This window comes from Pinus tabuliformis, chromosome 7 (assembly GCF_031772625.1).
Source record: "Pinus tabuliformis cultivar Carrire ecotype Pingquan chromosome 7, CPIR1, whole genome shotgun sequence".
Taxonomy (NCBI): domain Eukaryota; kingdom Viridiplantae; phylum Streptophyta; class Pinopsida; order Pinales; family Pinaceae; genus Pinus; species Pinus tabuliformis.
Genome location: NC_142293.1, coordinates 1,287,204,899 through 1,287,224,674, shown reverse-complemented (window position 1 = coordinate 1,287,224,674; position 19,776 = coordinate 1,287,204,899).

The following is a 19,776-nucleotide window of genomic DNA, read 5'->3' as shown; positions in this document are numbered from 1 at the left end:
TTTATATGTAACTTGAGGGGTGCCACTTTGTCCATGAGATGTGTCATTTGACCCAAGGTCGACCTTGACAATTGTGAATTTGTGGGCTTGACCTCAAAAATCATTTCTCCTTGTTCGATTTGAGTGAACTTTATGTCAATTTTGGTCCTCTCAAAAAGAGGAATTCAATGCAATGATTATCTCCATCAAATAAGTTGTCCAAAGTGGAATCTGACCCTAGTTGCATAATTTAACACAAGGGAGTATGAGATTCTACATGGAAAGGATGGATGTTCGTATGGCTCAAATTGAGTGCTACATTCTGAGCATAGCCACTTCTTCTGCACCCCCTAGATCTAGTGCAAGAGCTTCGGCTCCAATCACTTCTTCTTGTTGGGTGTGGACCCTAATTATCTTCTTTATTCAGAGGTATCGCCGCATTGGACCCCAGTTTGTAATGTGGCGGCAATGCCGCCCATAAATGTGCGCCGCCAGGGGGGTCGAGGGGGGGCGACAGCGATTTTTTGGAGCCCCCCTAGGGGGGGATCAGGAGTAGCACCCCCGAAGCTGAAAATAGATGTAAAATGTTGTAATTTCGTATTCAATCTGGGCTATTCATTAGGCGAAGATTTGACAGTAGAAGTTTTGTTTAATTTAGGTATTTTTTTCTCTAGAAGGCAACCCCTCACTATATATGAGGGAATTGTATTGCGTCAATGTAGATCTGTATTCTGAGTGAGAAAGAGAGAGGATATTGTGTGAGAGCGAAGAGGGAATTATAGTAGATCTTTTGTAGGTTGTATCTCTTCATTTTTTTGGGTAATATAAAAGGAAACACTGACTGTTTCTTCGTGGACATATCGCAAATTGAGTGAACCATGTATATCTGTGTCTCTCTTGTTTTATGTGTTTATATTTTTTCAATATTTTATGTAAAATTACTCTATAATATATAATTTTCTAAAAACTAGTATCGGAGCCGAAGGTCTATTTGGCTGATAAACTCGCAAGAGAAAAGGGTTCCTAGTTCGAGTGGGAGCAATGGTGGAAGATGGTAGGTTTAGGGTCGCAAAATTTAACGGCCAAAACTACCAACTGTGGAAGATGCAGATGGAAGATTTTCTATATCAAAAATATATGTACCTACCATTGAGCAGAAAGACAAAGACGTCAGTGAGTATGACAGACACAGAATGGGATATTCTCGACAAAAAGACACTTGGAACAATAAGGTTGTGCCTAGCGGCGTTGGTAGCCTTTAATATTTCAAAGGAAACGACAATAGAGGGTTTAATGTCGACATTGGAAAAATTATATGAAAAACCCTCGGCCTCAAATAAGGTAATTCTTATGAAGCGTTTATTTAATATGAATATATTAGAAGGTGGATTTGTTGTTGATCATTTAAATGAATTTAATACAGTTACCAATCAGTTAAGTTCTGTAGAGGTAACTTTTGATGATGAAGTTAAGGCTCTATTATTTTTGTGTTCATTGCCAAAAAGTTGGAATGGTTTAGTTATGGCCATTAGTAACTCTATCTTTGGATCTAGTACTTTAAATTTTGATGATGTTGTCGGTGCAATACTTAGCGAGGAAATGCGACGGAAAAGCTTTGTTGAGACATCAGGTAATGCTTTGACTGTAGAGACTAGGGAAAGAAAAATGGAAAGAGGAAAGAGCCTAGGATATCGCAGTAAGTCAAGGAAAGACATATCCAAGACCAGATCGGGGATAGTGTGCTGGAAATGTGGGAAGAAAGGACACTTGAAGAAAGACTGCAAGTCTCGAAAGGGAAAAAAGGAGACGCGTAGCAAGAAAGCAATCATGAAACGAATGTGACAATTGATGTGTTGCAAGATGTTTTGATTCTTTCATTAGAAGATATTATTGATGCCTGGGTGGTAGATTCAGGGGCCTCATCCCATGCCACACCTAATAGGAAATGTTTTCATGATTATGTTCAAGGAGATTTTGGACAGGTTCGATTGGGTGATGATAAACCCTGTAAAATCATTGGAATGGGTATAGTTTTCATAAAACAGCAGAATGGAAATCAATGGCTATTAAAGGAGGTAAGGCATGTTCCATATTTGAAGAAAAATCTAATTTCAACATAACAGTTAAGAGGTGAAGGTTGTGTGACTACTTTTATAGATAAAACTTGGAAGGTCACTAAAGGAGCCCTGGTAATAGCAAAAGGAGAAAAGGTTGGTACATTATATTTATGCAATGGTATTTATAATTCTATTAATGCTTTAACCTCTACAGGAGAAGATACAGCATTGTGGCATCATAGGCTTGGGCACATGAGTGAGAAGGGGATGCAGATTCTTCACTTAAGAAATTTGTTGTCAGGTTTGAAGCATGTTGATTTAAAATTCTGTGAGAATTGTGTTTATGGAAAACAGAAGAGAGTCAGATTCCTCAGAGTTGGGAAAGAAAAGAAGAGCGAAAAATTAGAGCTTGTGCATACAGATGTATGGGGACCTGCTTAGGTATCATCTCTCAGTGGCTCTCGTTATTATGTTACTTTTATTGATGATGCAACTAGAAAAACCTGGATTTATTGTATTCAAAATAAATCTAATGTATTTGATACTTTCAAGAAATGGAAAGCTTTGATTGAAAATGAGATAGAAAAAAGGTTGAAGTGTCTCAGATCAAACAATGGAGGTGAATATTGCAGCAAAGTGTTTGATAGGTACTGTTCAGAGAATGGAGTTCACAAATAAAAGATAGTTCCAGGAACACCACAAGAAAATGGTGTGTCTGAAAAGATGAACAGGACAATCATGGAGTGTGTAAGGTGCATGAGATTGCATGCAGGATTGCCTTTACAATTTTGGGCAGATGTTGTAGATATTGTTGTTTATCTAATAAACAGAGTGCCTTCAAGTTCCTTGGATTGTTGGTATTCCAGAAGAGGCATGGACACGTAAAAAGGTAAACTACTCATTTTTAAAGACTTTTGGTTGTGAAGCCTTTGTCCACATTAATAATGAAAATAGAACAAAGCTTGAGGAAAAATCAAAGGAATGTACCTTTATTAGATATGGTGTTAATTATTTTGGTTATTGCTTTTATGATTATGGAAAACACAAAATCATTAGGAGTAGAGACGTCATATTTAATGAAAAGGTTTTGTATAAGGATCAGATGCAGGAAAAGAAACAAGAAAAAGAAAACAGAGAATACACAGTGCTTGATGATATCACAGCAAAAGTGAAGGTGCCTGAAAATCATAATGATCAACAGCGAAAACAACAACAGCAACAAGCACCTCAAACACCTGAAAGTGGTGTTAGAAGATCTACTAGAATAAGTAGACCCCCTAAATGATACTCTTCTTCATTATATTATGTATTGTTGATTGATTCTGGTGAACCAGAGTGTTATGAAGAAGCAGTGCAGGTAGAAACCAGGAAGAAGTGGGAGCAAGCCATGAAAGAAGAGATGGACTCCTTAGCACATAACCAGACTTGGGACTCAGTCAGGTTGCCTATAGGTAAAATAGCATTGCAGAATAAATGGGTTTACAGGTTGATGGAAGAAGATGGAGGTAGAGAAAAGTATAAAGCTAGACTTGTGGGGAAGGGTTAACATAGAAAAAGGGTATAGACTTTGATGCGATATTTTCTCCTATTGTTAAAATGACTTCAATCAGAACTATTTTAAGTCTAGTAGTTGTTGAAGATTTGCATCTTGAGCAGTTAAATGTAAAGACAGTATTTCTCCATGGGGATTTGAAGGAAGAAATATATATGCAAAAGCCACAAGGATATGAGGTAAAAGGGAAGTAGAAACTAGTGTGTAGGTTAAAGAAGAGCTTGTATGGCTTAAAACAGGATCCAAGGCAGTGGTATCTAAAATTTGACAGATTTATGTTTGAACAAGGTTATACTAGATGTTACTCTGATCATTGTGTTTATTTCAAAAAGAAAAATGATGGCAGCGATATTATATTGTTATTGTATGAAGATGACATGCTTGTTGCAGGTTCTAACATGCAGGAAATAAATGTGCTTGAAAAAAAAATTGGCAAACTCATTTGCAATGAAAGATTTGGGCGTTGCAAAACAAAACCTTGGTATGAGAATAATTAGAGACAGGAAGAATCGAAAATTAACATTGTCTCAGAGTGAGTACATAAAAAAGGTGTTGAAAAGATTTAATATGCAGAATGCAAAACCAGTCAGTATACCTTTGGCTAGCCATTTCAAACTAAGTAAGGAGGTGTGTCCCAAGACTCACGAAGAAATGACTTCTATGTCTAAAATTCCATATGCATCAGCAGTTGGAAGCTTAATGTATGAAATGGTCAGCACAAGGCCTGATATTGCACATGTAGTTGGATTTGTAAGCAGGAACATGAACAATCCAAGAAAAGAACATTGGATGGTAGTGAAGTGGATTCTCAGGTATTTGAGAGGTACCACAAATCAAGCATTATATTTTGGTGGTTCAAACATTGCTCTACATGGATTGTTGATGCAGATATGGTGGGTGGTAGAGATAACAGGAGGAGCACCACAGGGTATGTGTTTACTGTAGGTGGAACAACTGTCAGTTGGGTTTCAAAACTACAGTGTTGTTGCACTCTCAACAACGGAAGCAGAGTATGTTTCTACTACAGAGGCTAGTAAAGAAATGGTTTGGTTACAAAGGTTTCTAGATGAATGGGGTAAGAAGCAGGAGTTGGGCAGGTTATACAGTGACAACCAAAGTGCCATACATCTTGCAAAGAACTACGCATCTCATTCCAAGACTAAACATATATAGCTCAAGTACCATTTCATACAGTCAATGTGGGAAGTTGGACAGTTGAAGTTGGAAAAGATACACACTAGCCAGAATCCTACAGATATGTTAGCAAAAGTTGTAACCAGGGAGAAATTGAGATTCTACTCAGTTTCAATTGGTCTTCAAGTATGATGAAGAAAATGAGAAATAGCCAGGTCCAAAGTGGAGTCATTGTCCAGCAAATGAAGCAGCAGTGGAGTTGTTATAATCAGTCTGCGAGTGGGAGATTGTTGGGTGTGGAGCCTGATTATCTTCTTTATTCAGAGGTATCGCCGCATTGGACCCCAGTTCGTAATGTGGCAGCAATGCCGCCTGTAAATGTGCGATGTCAGGGGGATCCATGAGGGGGGGGGGGGGGGGTGGCGATGGCGATTCTTTGGAGTGCCCCCCCCCCCCCCCTGGGTGAAGGTTTGGGGGCAGTGCTCCTGAAGCTAAAAATAGATGTAAAATTTCCTTATAAAATGTTGTAATTTCGTAGTCAATCTAGGCCGTTCATTAGGCGAAGATCTCACAGTAGAAGTTGTTAGCACCTAAATCTGCCTTAGGCTGAAGGAAGGCAAAAATTAGGGTAACCACAAACCACGCTCAGTCTCGTAGCTAGCCCTACGAAAGCAGGAGAGGGCTCTCTCCGAGTCACACTCGGCGAATGGATAAGCAAAATGGTCTGAGATGACTTACAATGCGATGTTTACCTTAGGCTAGTAAGTGAAAAGTAATTTTGGAAAAGATTTTTGAAAGTGACCGAGCTTCTGGGAAGTATGTGGGACTGGCACTTAGCAAAGAACAAAGAATTGAGAATGAAGGCACAGATTATTCCGTGAGGCAAGGTAGGTGGGAAGCGCAACAATTTCAACTTAAGGTGACACAGAATGGAAAGATTGTCGAAGATAGTGAAAAGGGCATGGTCGCATGAATCCTTTTCAACAGAAGAATAACACTACACATGAAATTTTCCCACAGGCAGAGCAATATAAATTGAATTCTACCTAATCTTACTTAGAAAATTTCACTGAAATGAAACATGAAATGAATTATGAAACATAACAAGATACATATGGAACATAAGAACACATTTGCTACACTCACAACCACAAGAATCTCATGAAACAGAGTCGCTGCCTTTCATTAACTCTCTGTCAAAAATACACAGTGCAGAAACAGAGTTTCTTTCCCACAGTCTCCTAGAAGTTACAAGCCAGCCAACCCTTTGCAAATAACTTGCATACAATATATAGAAAGTGTAGAGAAGAGATGGAACACCCAGGGGTTGGGAAGTTACTCAAATCATTTCGAAAAGGAGATGGAGAGTCAACCATCACCTACAGGTGCAGCACTCTCAAGCATGACATTTAGTTGTGGTGGCCCTTTGCAATATTTTTCCATTTGGATAGATGTCCACTTGGAGAGAAAATTCTTTAAAAGCCGCCCTTGGTGCCAAAAAACCGAAGAGTAAATGACCGGGCCCACTTGGAGAAGTCGCAACCCGAAATTTCGCGAAACGGGAGCAATTTGGCAGTTTTTTCCCCCGTGCGCCACGCCAAATTCCCTGTGCGTCGCGCCACTTTGGAGCCTATTTTGGGGCACTTTCAGGTGTCCAAAATGTGCCCAAGTGGGCTTGTTGGAAAGCCTGTCCTATCTAATTTCCAACCCAACTAGAATTTCTAAATTTGAAGCTCATTTTCCCTCCAAAACTTCATTCTCCCAAGACTGCTTTCTGTGTGTCCAAAAAGTGGCAGAGAGGCCATTTTTGAGTGTTTTTTGACCTTTAGGAGACCCAAAACTTGTCAAAATTTCTTGCCCGGACACTAGTAGATGTATTTTTCGATGCTAAATCCGAATATGCAAGCCATTCCTCGATTAGAGTGCTAGAATTTTAGCGTCGCGCCAGTGGCGCGGCGCACAGGGAGGAATTTCCTATTTTGTGCCCAAAAATTTTGCCTGTGACCAAAATTTGCCCAAATTTTTTGGAATTTGGGCTGGAGGTTCCCTATGAAGTGCTTTGTTGTGCCAAGGAAGCCTCAGCCAAGATTCGAAGCCGATCTTGCTCCTTTGCCTCCTTTGCCTCTTTTGCCTCTTTTCTCGCTTTGCTCAATTTTGCCTTTAGGCTCCTGATTCTTGCCTTGGAACTCATGTTGCAGGCCTGGTAGTGATAAGTCATGCGCCTCAGCATGTCTTTCTCCCTGTTTTCTTTGTCCAACAGCCTCTCCAAATGCATGTTGACCCTCTCAAGGTTGGACTCTCGGTCTTCATTGATTTCTTGCTCCAAAGATGTGAGCGGAACCCTTCTTCTTTGAGCAACTTGGCGCTGCTCACGGATGTTCTGCAGCTCCATGATCGTCTGTTGGTCCTCAAGCTGTTTGTTTCTCCACTCCAAGTAGTTCATGTTCCACTTGGCCCTTTCTAGATCAATGGTCAAGTCTTCAATCTCTGATTGCTGCTCCTTGATGATCTCTATAAGCTCCTCATTGGTGGGTTTTGCATCTGGCTCATCATCCTAGAGGAGAACAAACTCGGTCTCTTGCTCACCTGATGGCCCCTCCTCCTGCACTGGCTCCTTGCCCTTACCCTGCTCCTGTGGTGCTGATGGCGGAAGCGAGGCCCCTTCCACCCCGGGTGGAGATAACACTCGCTTTGTTGCTGCAAACAACGGTCTGGTGCCTTTCGGATAGCCTCTCTGATATGTGATGAAAACTGGCATGGTGGCAGTCTCATGGCTCTCAAACTGATGTGCAGGACTTCCCATCTCAGGCTCAAACTGATGTGAAGGACCTCCCACCTCATGCTCAGCCTGATGTGAAGGACCTCCCACCTCATGTTCTGCCTCTGATATCACCGGTGGAGCGCTGAAGAAATCACGGGAAATGAAGTCCTCCCAAGCAATACCCTGCAATCCCAACTGATGGTCCACTAAAATCCGGATGAGAGCAAAATGATAGACATTGTTTAGCTGTTGTCGTGGGGTCTTGCGCTGCATGAAGTTTTTCATCTTCTCAATGTTGTTGCAGATGAAAAATGGGAGGCTTGTCATCTTCACCCTGGTGAAGTGCATGAGCAAGCGGATGTGGTAGGCATAAAGGTGAGAAAACCTCCCCTCGCAACTGAAATATTTCATGATCAATCTCATGAGTGGGGTATACTCATCCCTCAAAAATCTGAATGGAAAAACCCTGGTGAGCTGGCTCAAGCAGCTGTTCTTGATGTAAGGCTTATAGTGATGCCTCTCCACCTTCTTTTTCTTATGCCACTGCTCCCCAAAGTTAGGTATCCCTATTGCCACTAATATAGCCTCTGATGTCAAGGTGAAAGTGACCCCAGCCAGGACAGATTGGCCTCCCTGTAGATGAAGTGCGAAAAGGCGGGCCAACTCATGATGTACTCTGACATTTGCCACCCTTTGGCAAAATTCATAATATGCCAAGTGCTGGAAACAAGACATGGCAAGTGGGCATGCCTGTAGCTCTGTGAGGGTGTTGGGCTCGTCTCTGAGATGTCTGCCACTCCGGTGATGTCTCCTATGGGCCCTCTCTCCTGAAGATGTGTCACTGTGTGTATCCCCCTCATAATCTGATGAATTTTCTGATGCCATCGCTGCTACTGATACCCTGCGTTTAATGCTGCCCTTTGAATCCAATGACACTGATGAATGTTCTGAAAATCTGTCACCAAGGGGACAATAAAATAGGGGAGTGTTAGGAGGGGAATGATGAAAAGGGGAATAGGGGTTTAAAGGAGAAATTTATCAGGGATTTGGGAGTGTTTGGGGTATGGTTTTGATGGGGTAGGGTTTGGGATTTTTTGGGCTATAGGGATAAAAGGGATGAATGGATATGATTACAATATAGCTAGGGTGATGGTAAGGGGAAAATGATACAGGGAAATTAACTGATCAGGGTAGGATAGGAGCTTATTTAGCAATTGTATTACTGTAGCAAAAACCCTAGCTCTTTGTCCTCCTTTATGTCATTTTTGGGTTTGGTTAAAAAAATTTGCCTTTCGATTTCATGGTCACCAAAACATGTTTTTCTTTGAGTTAAGGATCAATGGTTAAAAGACCTATCGCCACCTCTGCAAATTTGAGAGCCATTTACAAAAATTGGGTGACTTCAGTGCTTTTTTATGCTTACAGGCCTGTGCGCCGCGTGCTTTGCCCAGTGTGCCACGCGCCGGGTATGCGCCGCGCCAATGCAGTGTTAACACTGTGGCCGGGCTCCCAGTGTGCCGCGCGCCCTGAGTGCGCCACGCCACCTTGTGTGTGCGCCACGCGCTTTCAAACGGCACTCATTTGCTTGGAAAAACAGGGGAGGGGGTTTTAGGGTGATTTAGGGTGGTTTCTTTAGGAGACAAGGTGGAATGGAGGTGACTATGACGAGGAGTGAGGGGACAAGGGGAGGGGAAACAAAACCTTGGTGGTGTCTTCGAATTTACAAACCCCATTTATCATTTTTGTTTTGGTGATTATTTGCATGAACGGCCAATATGCTTTGGATCTTCACTTGACGTCTTAGAAACACTGCTATTGACCAAATTGACAGAGAAGAGGTTTCATTCGGGCCTACCTCTTGTTTGCTAGCCTTCAACCGGGATATAGAACGAGTTTGCAAGTGTTTTTTAGCTCCCTGGCCCTGTGCGTCGCACGCCAAGCCCAGTGCGCCGCGCGCCCTGAGTGCGTCGCGCCCTTGTCGATTTTTCACTGTGGGTTGGCTGCCGATGCATCGCGCCCTCCGTGTGTGTCGCGCGCCCTGGTGTGTGCGCCGCGCCACCTAGAAATCTGCCCTCCTTACTCGAATTCCTCCTCCTTAGCTCTCTTTTCTTCAACAATGCCTCTCTCAAGCTTTTCCTTATCACAATGACTTAGTTTTGGGTCAAAACAAATATATATAGGCTTTGAGAGAGTTGGGTTCAATTTTTACCTCTTTGAAAACCCACTTTATAATGTTTATGTTTTGCACTTTTTATTGACTTTAAAACACTCTGCTTTTTCCCTTTTTCTTTGAAATTTTGACTCTCATGATAAAATTTTCGGCATTTCTTTGCGGGGACTGTGTGACTGGGCCTCTGGCTTTGAAATCCATGACTGCATCTAAAAATGTCAACTGTCGATTTTTGGAAAATTTTGTCATAGTTGACCTTGTTTGACTTTTCTTCAAAATAGAGTTTTGAAGAAGAGTCGATGTCTCTTCAGGTGATGATGAAGCTTTTTGAACTGTAGCTGTATAAGGTCTCCCTCTGGCCTGCATGACTTGTTCTGGACATGTTTTTCAAGGACCACATTAATGATTTCCTAGACCCAACCATAAAAATGACTTTGTCTTGTAATATGACCAGACCTTGACTATCATGAACTTTAGTGATTATGGACCAAGGCCTGAACCAGCAGGGGCCAGAGATGAGAGAAAATGAGTAGCATGACTATCTCCGTCAGACCATGACATGTCCCTAGCGAAATGCAGCTGAGTGGATGGAGCGGGACACCTAAATTTGAAATGCACAAAGAGCTTTGATCTCTAACGGAGGGCTGACCAGACCGATTCTAACAGAAGTTATGTTTAATTTAGGGTTTTTTGCCCTATAAGGCAACCCCTCACTATATATGAGGGAATTGTATTACGTTTATGTAGATTTGTATTCTGAGTGAGAAAGAGAGAGGAGATTGTGTGAGAATGAAGAGGGAATTATAGTGGATCTGTTGTAGGTTGTATCTCTTCAGTTTGTTGGATAATATAAAAGAAAGGATTGGCTATTTCTCCGTGGACGTAACCCAAATTGGGTGAACCACGTATAACTGTGTCTCTCTTGTTTTATGTGTTTATATTTCTGCAATATTTTATGTGTTCTATTGCTTTGTAATATATAATTTTCTAACACTTCTAACTGCTAATTGTTTCCTATTTGTTATTAGTCTTTTATGGTTTAATGACTTCATTGGCTTTTTTTATTATGTTACAACTTCTTAATTTTGGACTAACTACTCTATAAGCAAATGATAAAAAAATATATAATTTCCCACCCGATAAAATAAAACCATCTCAAAAAAACAAAAAAACAAAACTAAATTATACACTAAAATCTTTATTTCTATGAAGTAATAAAATTTTAACTTAAAAAAATGCAACCCAAACATTAAGTGCATCTCACAAAAATTAATAAGAAAAGCCTCAAATATCCTCTTGCTTTTCGGTTACAATGATTATGTGAAAGCTATATCCAACACAAAATACAACATTCATGTAAATGGAAATAATCAATACTACCATTAACTATCTTATATCCTCCACTTTACAAACAAATTAATAATAATTACTTGTTTATAAGTCAATATGATAAACGTGAATTCCCAGAGAGCAAAGGAGTTATGAATGGTACATTTAATTAGGATCCAGAAAAGTTGCCTACCGTTTTGAAATGATCTTGTATACCCTAAAGCGAGTCTTAGACAAGACAGACAAAAACACTAAAACACTATGGTAGTAATTTTTTTTCATGAAGTTAAAGCAATTCATTTTTGTTTGAGCAAAACTTTTTTCGATGTCAATATTTTTAGTATGTTAACTAATTCTGTGATGTATAAGGTTATTTGTTTAAAAAAAAAAATTATATAAAATATTTAAATAATATAACCTTAAAAAAAAACATTGATAAATCTATATTTAAGCTAGATCTATAGTGTTTACTAACAATCGAATCGACGTTCAAGCTCAGATAGCGTAGCGGCACCCCTATTCAAGCTGGCTTGTCAGAACAGTGCCCAATAAAACATGCATACCAGGTAGCCGCAGTTTAAAAAAGAGGGAAAAAGTAAAAATCCTGGATCATTTACCTGTACCAAAAGGAAAATTCTGGACTAGGGTTCCTTGTCCGTGGCCTTTCATCTTACGTAAGGAAGCCATCGAAGGCGCCCGGCTGGAATTTTCTCTTCGTAAAATGGCGTAGTCGGCAGGACCTAGAACCTGTGTGTGAAAACCTTAGCTGTGGAATAAAGAGAGGTCTGGATTCAACTTAAACCTGTAAATTTTGGCGTCAATTGTGCCTTTATCATCTAAAATTAGTAGAGAACCCTGCAATATTCTGAATCTGGACCTCTCCATGGAAAACCTTTTGAATAGTGATGTTAACTGGGCCTTTATCATCTAAATTAACCATAGAACCATAAAAGGTTTTGAATCTTGACATCTTCATGAAAAACTTAGACCTCTGAGGCTAGGTTGTTGAAGGATTCATGAACCGAAATTAAGTCGGCCAATGGAAAATTTCAACGTCACAAAATGGTCTTTGATTCTTACTGGCAACTCAGCATCGTAATCAAGTAAAACCTAAACGCTTTCCCATTGGGGTTTCTTAAAGAATTATATAATTTGGTTGAACTCGGACAAGTTTACTGCTCAATCAATGGTTTCTTAAAGAATTATATAATTTGGTTGAACTTGGACAAGTTTACTGCTCAAAATACAGAGCAATTGAACGATGCGTTTAATGATTAAAGGAACACTGACACATCAGTACCTGCAAAGGTCGCCTTTTTCTGGCACATTCCAGGATCTGTGAAATACGTCTTTCTTCCAGACATGTCAGGATCTGTGAAGGCAGCAGCAAGCATATGCCGATCATGCATCAAAGATATATGCAATATGCCTTTAGGATTCCCAGAAACAACTTGAAAGATTCCCATGAAGAACTTTGAAAGTTTTCATTCCCGGTGCTTCAAAACCAGTGGTGGACAATGAGACACACAAATCGATACCTTGAAAATCTGGTAAAAAAATATTAGTTGATTATCAAGTAAATAATAAATTTAAATTTATAATTGGATTTTAATTTCATATAGGAAGTATCATCTAATAAAAAAAACATTGGTATTAAGAAACAGGTTAATGGTCACATCGAGTAAAAAAATATTATTTAATTATCAAATAAATAATAAATATATAATTTATAATTGGATTTTTATTTCATTTAGGTGTTTGAGTCATCTGATAATAATTTTTTTTGGGGTAAGAAATAGATTAATGTTTTTTTGGGAGTAAGAAATAGATTAATGGTCCAATAGGTCTAATAAGAATAAATACATACACTCTTAGGATAAAATTTTCCACTATTTAAAAATTAGAATATATGGAGTGTATTTTTAATTTATTTTAAATAATATGTAGATATCTTAGTTGGTAATTGGTTCATAATAAATAAAGAAGCAAAAAAAATTACTTTAAACATTTTATGTTTTGGTTTTTTTGGATATTTTTTAGATCATTTATTTTAAATTTTGCTATTATTTGTTGGAGATGTAAATTTGAGTGTCTTATAGGTTTTTTAAGAAAAATTTGCTCAAAATTCAAGAAGAATTTTATTGGAATTGCAAGTTTAAGCTATTTAGTCCACATAATCCAAGTGTTCCAAAAAAATTAAATAATAAAAATTGCAATTTCACCATAACTTATATAATAAAACTAAAACATAAAATCTTAACTATTTTATAAAAATAAAAATAACTACATTTATCACCAACCTTAAAGTGTATACAAAGGGGCAACCTCCACAGCTTCAAATGTGTGTAGCCTATTTGGGATCGGGGGGAGGGCGCAGAGCGAACACCAAATGGCACTCTGCATGACTCAAGGTACACTTGTGATTGCATCATAATCTGGTTTGTTCTTGGGAGAGGGTTGAGGTGATGGCCTAAATTGTGTGAGAGTCTGGAGAAGGACAACTCATCCTTAACTCAACTTGCAATAGCATCCAAGTGACAATTATGGCAACTACAGAAGCTTGATGGCATACCACGACACGGAATGGAGTAAGGTTGTTTAGAGAGGGACGTTCGATGCTTATGCAGCTGCTCATTGCACCCTATACACCAGGTTTTCTTGGGCGCCATTTTTTGCTTTTACAAACCTATCGAAGGAATCCCAATGCCAATTTGGTGATGGAGCTATCACTACATGCAAGATTGGCAATAGTGTTCAGCTCGAAATTGGCCAACTCGGGGTGCATTATTTCTTGTGCATTGCAAATTCGACATAGAAGTATCAAGTTAGCTGTAATTTTCATTTTTGTTTTGAACGGTTCTTCAATCATGGATACTTTGCTCTCAATGTTCTGCTAGAATTGTGGGTTTATTATCTTTTCATTTTATTTACCCTCCCTGGGGCTCTTAATTTTGGGAGGTGCATTTTATGTGGTCTTCTAATATTTTCATTTGCTCACCACTCCACCCTTCTCGTCTGGTTCTCTATGTTGAGTAAACTCCTTTCTACATCTCATCTTGTCATTCCTCCCATGCCTACCTCTTGTCTGCACGGCTTCCCCTCATGGTTTTCCTTCTATTTCTCTCTCAACTCTTTCTATCTTCACTTTGGACTTCGTTTCTCCCTTCCTTCATATGCTTCCCTTCTCTGGTTAATCACTCCCTAGCCTCCCTACTACATGGCAAGACGTCATATCTCTTCTTGGCTACATGGAGGGAGAAGAGGATGGACATGTCCCTCACATGCCTCCATCACTCCTTCTCCCTCTATTGGCCAGACCTGAGCCCAATCAGTCGCTCGTGTTGCCATGGCTAGGTACAAAGACATCATCCCTGAAGTAGTTCAAAGAGAAATCTCTAAAGTGGAAGATTAGGTTCATCGGGGTAGAAGGTCCATCCCTGAAAAACAAATAGACATAGAAACCAGTGAATGGATTCCTAATGTGGGCAGCTATACTAGGGCATGCTCTTACTCCTACACGTAGACTATCAACCTATAATGGCAAATCAAAACTCTCATGAGTAGACTGCTAACTAATAGAGCTGACACTCAGCAAGAACTGTTAATTTGCATGGTTAAAATCATAGATAAAGTTGAGAGGCTCAGCAAGATAGTTCCAATACTAGCCAAGAAATTAGCAAACTATGAATTCTCCTCTTTGCACAATGATCGTAAGCAATAGCCACTAAACCCATTGGACTCTCCAAGTGAATGATGATCAAGAAAGCCAACTCTTTTAACGAAAATATTTAAATTATAATGTAGTCATGATCATATATTTTATTTCATTTTATGCTTACAATTTCATTTTGAAGGACAATATGGTAATCCATAGAAATATGCAACGTGAAAATTTTCAGCTTATTGGTATGGTTTCCAAGTAGCAAACCAGTAGCTAACAATGATTTTTTATGCATGTCTTTTTAGCAGAGTAATATAGAAAGAGACTTGATCTTTACCCACCCAAAAAAAAATACAAAATACAAAATTCCATAACTTTATTATGTTGTCACTTTGAAATAAGGTGAAGCATATTCTTTCCATAAGACCCATTAGAATTAAAAACAAATTATTTTTAATAATATTCAAAATAATCACCCCGATGGGGGTGATAAACCAAGGTAATTAATGAAGGTACAGATGCATAAAAGCTCACGCATGGTGAGCGGGTGGAGGGTGGTGCATCTGTCGAGGTGAAATCACCCGGAAGAGGGATCTTTGGGGTATAATTGTTTGTGGGTAGTTCTAGTGTGGTGCATTGGTATGCTCTGGGAGATGAACTGATACTCAGTGTATTGGAGGTTTGATCGAGGGCTATGGAAGGGTTGCATGAGTAACCTTTTGGAGGACAACAACCCAAGGAAAATTTGCAGCAGTGAGACTGAGGTCTTGAGTAATTTTCACGAGCAAATTCCAAGCTTTCAATCCCTGTTCTGGGACCTTGGTGAAAAGGTGGTGGGTTTTTCATCAAAGTAGAGTCCGTTAGCAGAGACTTCTAGTGCAAAATTCCTATGGGCAGTCTACGTTCAAGTGGCAGTGTCTTCGTCTTCGACTAGAAGTGGGTTTCTTGTCAAAGGCAAGTGGATTCACTTCAATCCTCTGTTGGTTGTGTATGCTAAATCTAGAAGAAAGGAAAGTGTATGGAGGGGGTTATGTCTTGTTACTGGTTGGAATTTATGAGTAGTGACAGCTCTGGGATTAAGTCTAGTCCAAGCTTCTATGGGAATTTACCTTGTTTTCGAGGGAGGTATTTTTTTCTGAAAGTGGTAGTGATATTGGTGTCATGTGTAGTCATCTTGGTTGTTAAGTGGGACTCGACGTTGGGGGGCTTCCTCTCTGGGTATGTAGCCTTTGTAGCCTGTGTCAGTCGTATCATTACTTATGGAGCCGAGGTTGGGGATTCTATTGTCTGGGGACCCCTCATCTAAGTCATGTTCTTCGTTCTTTGCAGCGGTGCTCTTTGTGAGATGTCAAATTTTGTATGCGAAAATAATCGGGAAATGGATTTTGTTGTCTATGTTCTTTGCATTCTGAAGGTTTGTGTGGGTGGGGCTTTTCTGATTGGAAAGCATCTATGCAGCAGTATTTTTAATCTTGGGGTTAAGGAGGTCTATGTTATTTCGTCCAAGAGTGTTGTCGTGTCGACTAGGGGCAATAGGTTGTCTTTGGATGAGAGGAATGTTGGGATATTTCTAGCTGCCTAGGCACCTCTCCTGCCGAAGTCGTTGGTCTTGGGTGGTATGTGGTTGAGTGTAAGTATGGAACAGCAACATGGTAGGGCTCGCAAAGGGGATAGTGAAGAGAGTCGCAGCCTTTGCCCCAGCCTCCCATCATGGATGATGACAGGGATATGGATGATGGTCTGGAGGACGAGAGGGGCCCAGTTGGAGATCTGGGGCAAGTTGATCAAGCCCCATCGTTGGAGATGGTAGTGGTGTTGGCATTATGATACAAGTGTTGTCCTTGATGGAAACTCACTCAGAGGTATGATACAAGTGGCAACTCAATCAGATGACAAATCATAGTACATCAGGTCAAGAAAGAGGTATATGCATGTTAACCTTGATGAAAGTGCGTATACACGCGGATGAGCAGAACAGAAGACGCGTATACCTACACACGCAAGTTCACAGAAGGACAGGCGTGTACATGTCGAAAAACTAAGTTTTGGTCTGTGGTATTTGGTCCATGGTATTTTGGTATTTGGTACGAAGTGTTGACCCCAAGTATTGGGTCCAAGGTATTGGTTCTACGTGGTTTTGGACAATGGTATTGAGAGAAGCCTAAACCTATATAAGGAGAAGATCATTAGGCCAAAGGGCAGGTGTGCAAGTGATGAATATCTGATGAAGTATGAGATCTAGTATGTTGGTTATGGGTTTGTGATGCTTTGCTTGATCTAAACTAAGGATGCACTCATGTGGATGATGATGAACGATGGATCGGGATCTTAAGGCTTGGAATGCTTATCATTATATGGTTTGATTATGGATAGACTAGATCTGAATTATTGACGCATGTTTTATTAATGTTATGACTGATGTCTGGAACAGCTGCAAAGTTATGAGTGAATATTTTCAGATCTGTACGCAGGTTGGCTTTGGTGAAAGCGCATACGTATGTCGGTTTGGTTCTTCATAGTAGCGTATGCATTATGAGATATGATATTTGAAGTTGCAGTTGGATCTGGTTATTGTTGCAGAGTTATGTTGTCTGTTATGTGTTCTAGTGAGTGTGTTGTTTACAAGGTTTCAGTGTTTCAGTATTGGGTGATTCAGAGATTGATGATGTGGGTACAGTTGATGGGTGTATTGTTGTGATGATTAAGTTTGTGCTTCAATGTTGTTGATGGGTCCAGTATGAAAATTGGAATCAGAGCAGGTCCTTTGGTAGAAGCTTGATCGCTTGAAGGAGATCCGTAGAACAACGGGAAAGAAAGCGCGTCAAAAGAAGAAGACAGCTCAAAGGAACAATGACAGCCTGCCGTTGAGTGGAAGCAAGTATTCAGATCCTGAATCACCTCAAATTGAAGATGGACAAGCAAATGAAGCATCAGATAAATTCATAGATCAACAAGATCTACCTAGCAAAAGGGAGAGTGCTCTCAAAGAAGAAATTATCAGATTAAAGGCTCAGCTGGAATGTTCCTTCAGAGTTCGTCAAATGCTGTAGGAGCTGAATGAAGAACAAGAAAAGGAGATTCTCAAACTAAGGCAACAAATGGAAGAAGGAAGAAAGTCTGAGGAAATTTTGAAGAAGCAATGTCTGGAAAAGGAAGAACAACATCAGGTTGAGGTAAATATCTTGAAAGGTAAATTAGAAGAAAAGGATAAACTATTACGATTTCAAGACAGTACTAAGATTTTGGATGGTATTCTTAGTAGTCAAAGATCCCCTGCTATCAAAACTGGTCTTGGATTTTATGAATCTGTTGAAGGTGAGGCAAGGGACTTTAATGAGAATTTTGAAATGCTCAACAAGGAGATGAGAGGACAACCCCATCAACAGCCAAGGAAAGAAATTCCTCAAAGAAAATCTTTTGCTCCTAACTATGGAAGTGATAGACGATTATTTCCTCCAATGAATAATGTTGAATGTTATGTATGTCATAATCTTGGACATGTTGCAGCTAGATGCAGAAGTAGAATGGTTCAAGACCGTCACACAAGATCATCACATTCCAGGTACTTTAAGGGATATTGTTTTGCTTGCAATATGTTTGGTCACAAAGCCATTGACTGTTTTAGGAGGAATATGAAACATGTAAGATGTTATGCATGTAACAAGCTTGGACATATAGCAAAGGAATGCAGGAGAAGACTTTGGACACCATACCAAAAGGAGAAAACATCATCACAATTGAAGATATGGAAGAAAAAGGAAGTACAGCCAGAAAGATGTGGCATTGCAGAGTACATAGACATGACAGACTCAGAGGAAGCTAAAGGTGTGGAACATCAGTGTTCTAAATCTCATACGCAGGTTTCATGAAGACAAGTTGTGTATATACGCGAGTTAGACGCTGCACAGTCGCGTATATAATTGTTAGGATATTCCGACACATAGGATATAGTTAAGTTCAACTTGGTCTAGCATAGAGTTAGGTTAGAGTTAGGTAAAGTGTGTTTCTTTACCGTTGTACATTTTGTAACTTACAATCCGACGGTCACGATATGTAGTGATCCGACGGTTCACTCTCACCTCGGTATTACCGACACTTGATCCGTGGCTTGACACCCGATTGGTCCATGAGTTCTATTTAAAGCGCATGGAGGGTCATTGTTCGGGTAATCCGTGCATGAGAGAAGCTTATGTAAATTTTCATTCTTTGATTAATAAATTGTCTGTACCCACGTTGGGACAGGCCGTGGACTGTTTCCCTCCTTGCACTCTGAGGGTTTTAACCACGTCAAAAATACCGGTGTATTGATTTGAGATCTGGTTGTGAGCGGTGTCCTTTTGGTATTCTTTCTGAGGAACTTACCCTGTAAATTCCTACATGGTATCAGAGGTATTTGAGGGCCGCGTCCGTTGGTGATCCAAATCTGAAGCCGGTAGAACTGCATGCGGCTGTCGTTTCCTAGATCTACTGTTTCTGACTGCTTTCGGGCCGAGAGGACTGCTCTGTTGCGTTCGAGCATCTGTTCAGTGAGGAACCCCTTTCATTTCACGCGAAAAGGTTTCCGGTAGCCCTAGCTGCGTCATTTTTCAGATCGGAGGTATACAGTGTTTTTTTTTTTTTTTTTTTTGCAGTTACTGTCATTTTCTCTCTGCTTATTTCGGTTTTCGGTTTATTTAGCCTTTTTTTTTCCCGATCTATACCTTTCATTTCTGCGTATGCTCTTTGCCCTGCGACTCTGTGCGATCTGGGCAAATCAGAAACAGAAAGAAAGGATTTTTTCTCATGCGTATGCTCTTTTCCCTGCACCTTAGTGTGATCTTGGAAAATCAGAAACATTGAGAAAAATATTTAGTTTTTCGGTTAAAAGCTAACTTTGAGATTTTTTTTAAAATTCTAGTTTTTTGGCTAAAGCTAACTTTGAGCCGTAAGGTTCGTTTTTCTTTGCATATTCGTGTTGGGTTTTGTGTTTTGTGTTTTGTAGGGGAAAAGAGCCTTCCCAAGGCAAGCACGCAAATCGAGGCCCCCCCCCCCCCCCCCCCCCCCCCTCTCTCTCTCTCCTCTCTCTCTCTCTCTCAAATATTTTGTATAGATCAATTGGTTCAAATACTTTTTTAAGAGAGTAGAGGTCTTGGG